The sequence below is a fragment of the Schistocerca serialis genome, chromosome 2 (genome assembly GCF_023864345.2).
Source record: "Schistocerca serialis cubense isolate TAMUIC-IGC-003099 chromosome 2, iqSchSeri2.2, whole genome shotgun sequence".
Taxonomy (NCBI): domain Eukaryota; kingdom Metazoa; phylum Arthropoda; class Insecta; order Orthoptera; family Acrididae; genus Schistocerca; species Schistocerca serialis.
Window position 1 is genome coordinate 47,104,421 of NC_064639.1, and position 4,405 is coordinate 47,108,825.

Genomic DNA, 4,405 nt, shown 5'->3' on the forward strand with positions numbered 1-4,405 from the left:
ATAGTCAATTGTTAATGCAAAAGAACTTGTAAGTTGAGCCACATTTTGTAAAAATGATAAAACCTGTTGTCTTTGCAAACTGATATTGCTACAAATTTTCATTTACACTTGATAAACTTTTAAGCACTGAAATGCTCCATTCATCTATGTAGTTGCCCATCCATTTTATCACACCATTCAATATTATTTCAAAGCTTGAGGTGGCAGTTGCCGAAGAGCTCGATTTTCTTCCTTTGTTGCTTGTTTGCTTCACACACAGTATATAACTCTCAATATGAACAACAGTATCTGAGGTGATGTGTGTGTGTTTTGAGGGGAATGCCTTCTGGCAACATTAGAACACACACACACACACACACACACACACACACACACACACACACACACATATTCATAAAGTAAAAACCACCAGCATAACATGTCAAAATTTTTATGTCTAGAAATCTTGACTACTACCTGGAGCAGCAGTTCCCGAAATGTAGGAGAATCTTTCGACATAGTAATTTGTGCAGAACACAGTAATCATATATACATAAAATAAGAATTCATATCATGATAATTTGAGATGAATGATTATTATTTTCTGTGTTTGGAAAGCTGCCGTGTGACCAACTGCCAACAGCATAGGAAAACAAACCTTATACCAGATTTCGTCAAATATGTATCATACACGCAAACATTACATTGATTTACGAAACTTCTAGTGCAACTTACTCATACATTCAGCATGTACAACTGAAACGATGAAAAATTGAAGGCATTGCCCATTATTGGGTGCGATTGCATGATGTCGAGCTTAGTTCTGGGTGGTTCAGGTGAATTTCGCAGAAAGGTTCTCAACGTATTGTGCTATATGTGGTAGGTGTGCTATATATTGTCATAATGCCTTGCTCTCCAGTATTTTCCTTGCGCTGTCGTTGTAAACGTAAATATTGTATGCCTTTACATAAGAAGGGAGTTCTTGAAAATATTGAAATGAATATTCCATACTTAAACCAAAAATATTAGTATAGCAGAAGTAACAACTGACGTCAGCTTCTATTTTGCATCCGCAGGCAATACATTAATCATTTATTACACAAATTTACGTTTTTATTTCAAAGAACAACATTACATTAGATACTCTCCACTTTAGCGTTTAATTTGGCATCTCGATAATTGTAAGTAACCTTCTTGGTCTTGCCACTGCTTCACCGTAGACAAATTTCTAGTAAAGATATAAGATAACAACGGCGGCTTTGGGATAAAGTATAAATTTCGTGCAGCGATTTGGGTGCCGTCTGCTACCCTACCTATCAACTCGTCCAAGTTCTTGTCAGCCTTCTGTCGCCTTACCGGAACTAAACCTTCCCCCTACTATCCTCTTCTCCATGATGATCACCCCTTCCCTGACACCCTTAGTAAGGCCAATCACTTTGCCTCCTACCTCTCCGATGTGTTTTCCATGCCCGATGATCCCCAGTTCGATTACTCCCTCTTCCCGGATGTCCGCGATCGAACTGACACCTCTGTCCCTCCCCTCGCACCTGGTTTCCAGTACTTGGACCACATTGCACACACGGAACTCAATGCCCCTATCACTACACAGGATCTCATTGCTACGCTCCGCACCAAACGCAACACCGCTCCTGGTCACCTACCGTCACCTTCGTGAAGCTGCTGTCTCTTTCCTCTCCACTCTGGCCAGGCTCTACAATGTAGTCCTGTCCACCGGTTACTACCCCGACCTGTGGAAAACCTCCCATATCCTGATGTTCCTTAATCCTGGCAAACCGCCGTCCGCCGTCTCCTCTTACCGTCCCATCTGCCTTACCTCGGTCTTCAGCAAGGTCCTGGAATCTATCCTCACCCGACGCATCCACCAGCATCTCCGCCAGCACCGCCTCCTTCCCGTTACCCAGTGTGGCTTTCGGCCGTCCTTCTCTTCCGACGACCTTCTCCTTCACCTCACTCATCTCCTTTCTGACCAGCTTAATTCCCGTCGCTCCGCAATTTTCCTCTACCTGGACCTCGAACGTGCTTATGACCGCGTATGGCATTCCGGTCTCCTCTTCAAGCTCCAAACCTTCACCCTTCCCATTAACTACGTCCGTCTGATCGGCTCCTTTCTCTCCCACCGTCCTTCCTACGTCACCATCCATAACACGGATTCCTACACCTTTTTCCCCTCCGCCAGTGTGCCCCAAGGCTCCGTCCTCTCCCCCCTTCTGTACCTTTTGTACACACCGCCTTCCTTGCCCTTGCCCCACCCTGCAGCACTCCCAACACCTTCTCCAATCCCATCTGGACCGGTTCACCGGTTGGTGCAACCAGTGGTTGCTCAAGGTCAATCCCTCCAAAACCCAGGCGATCATTGTAGGCAAAACCACCCCTTCCTTCCGCCTCCTTGATTTCTATCTCACCATCTATGGCCGTCCTACGCCCTCACTCCCACCCTTAAGTACCTTGGCGTCACCCTCGACAGTTGCCTCTCCTGGACTCCCCATCTCCGGACAATCCAAGCCAAGGCGTGCTCCCGACTCCGTCTCCTCAAGCTCCTTTCCAGCCGTACGTGGGGTCTGGACCCCTCCACCATCCTCCACACCTATAAATCCCTCATCCGCCCTATCCTTTGTTACGCCCATCTGGCCTGGATCTCTGCCCCCCCCCCCCCCCCTACCTTTTATAAATCCCTTCAAATCCTTGAATGCCATGCTCTCCGCCTCGCCTATTGCATCCGTCTCCCCTCCCCCACGCGGATCCTGTACGATCTCGTTCCGTTCCCCCACCTCCTTCGTTTCCTTGAAAGGATACAGATCCTGTACACCTCCCGCAAACTCGATCCTCCTCACCTGCTTGTCTCGCCCATCCTCTCCCACCCCCGCCCGCTGCCGTGCCTGTATTCCCACATCCCACCTGGTCTCCATCTCTCCACCCTCCTTACCCTCTCCCAAGGTGGCTTCTGCCAGCTCCCCCTCCCTGATGATGTCCTCCTCCCCTCCATATACCCCTTCTACCAACTTTGATCCTCCCTCCCTCTTCCTGTGTCTGTTCCTTTGGGCACCCTCCCTCCCTCCTCCCCTTCTCCCCACTCCTCCCACGGGCCACCCCTCCCCTGTCCCTCTACTCCTCCTCCTATCTCCTCAGCCATTGGCATCTTTGTTTTTCCCTCTCCACCCCCCTCACCCTTCTACCCCTCTTGTAGGTCCCCGGACTCGTACTTTCGCACGCCGGAGATCATCGCCATCAGTGTCTCGTGTATGTGACGTCGTTTTGTGTTTTTAGTGTCCGCCGTCACGCTTCTACGTTCACTTGTGCCGTCAGATTTATCAGTGTTATGTGCGCCATGTCAACGTGTTTTCAGTGTCGTTATCATCGAGTGTAAACGGATCCGTGTTTTTTGTGTATCTGTGACCACTGTTTTTTTTTTTTTTTTTTTTTTTTTTTTTGCCCGTCACTATGTTCATTCTGATTCGCCATTCTGTGTTCTGTTATTGTCAACACTATGGCTGAAGAGCGGCGTAGCATGCCGCTGACAGCCTACCTGATTGTTCAGGTATTAAGATAACAATAAAGGAAAAAAAAATATTGAGTGCCGTCTACTGTCGCTTTAGGGAACTAGTCGGGTGAGTCGAGCGGAAGAGCCTGCGCTTGTGGAATACAGTTTTCGTGAAATGGTGCCCATAAGCGCTGTCAACCAATCTGGGAACAAAATAATCCAGTCTCGCAAAAATATTTATCTTTATTTGTCAGCTATGTATATTGCAGGCGTGGTGACAGTTAAATGTGACAGTGATACGTGCTCGCTTCATTTCATGCGCACTGTATGCGATAAAGGTGCGAGTGTTTTCCATTTAGGGCATACTTACCTGGCACAAGGGATACCGTGATCATGAAGGCTGTTCCTCCAGGAAGAGGCTCTTCCATTGCACTTCAGTTGAGCTGACCCCTGCGATTACCCCTAATGTGGGAACTCGGGTGCATAATTTTTGGTAGTCGGGACTGCGTTTCTGCAGACCCGGTCTAGTTGCAATTATGCATAGTAGATGGGTGTGGACATGTTGAATAGTCTGTTTACAATATTGACTTGTATGAACATCTCTACATTTTTATTCTAGAGGTGATTGTTCTTTATTCTGCAAATGTGTGAATTTGTATTGGTCACGAGTGTACCGTTGTGCGCTGGACATTATCAGACTTATACCCTAAGAATTACCAGATAACATTGCGTTTTCACGTGACGACACTGTCTTCTGGTTTACTGTGACAGCTGTGGGCATTGAATTTTTGCTAAGAATATGGAATGCAATGATTGGGTAATGTACACCCTTGGTAGCTGAGTGGTGAGCGCGACGGAATGTCATACCTAACGGCCCGGGTTCGATTCCCGGCTGGGTGTTCTGTTGTCATATCATCATTTCATCCC

General features: G+C 47.3%; 1 non-coding gene across 1 annotated transcript; it reads left to right on the forward strand.

The window, feature by feature from the left end:
* The first annotated feature begins 3,840 nt into the window (after window positions 1-3,840).
* LOC126458707 (U1 spliceosomal RNA) lies at window positions 3,841-4,002 on the forward strand. The gene has a single exon (XR_007585700.1). It is a non-coding gene; the product is annotated as a U1 spliceosomal RNA (small nuclear RNA).
* The last annotated feature ends 403 nt before the right edge of the window (window positions 4,003-4,405 follow it).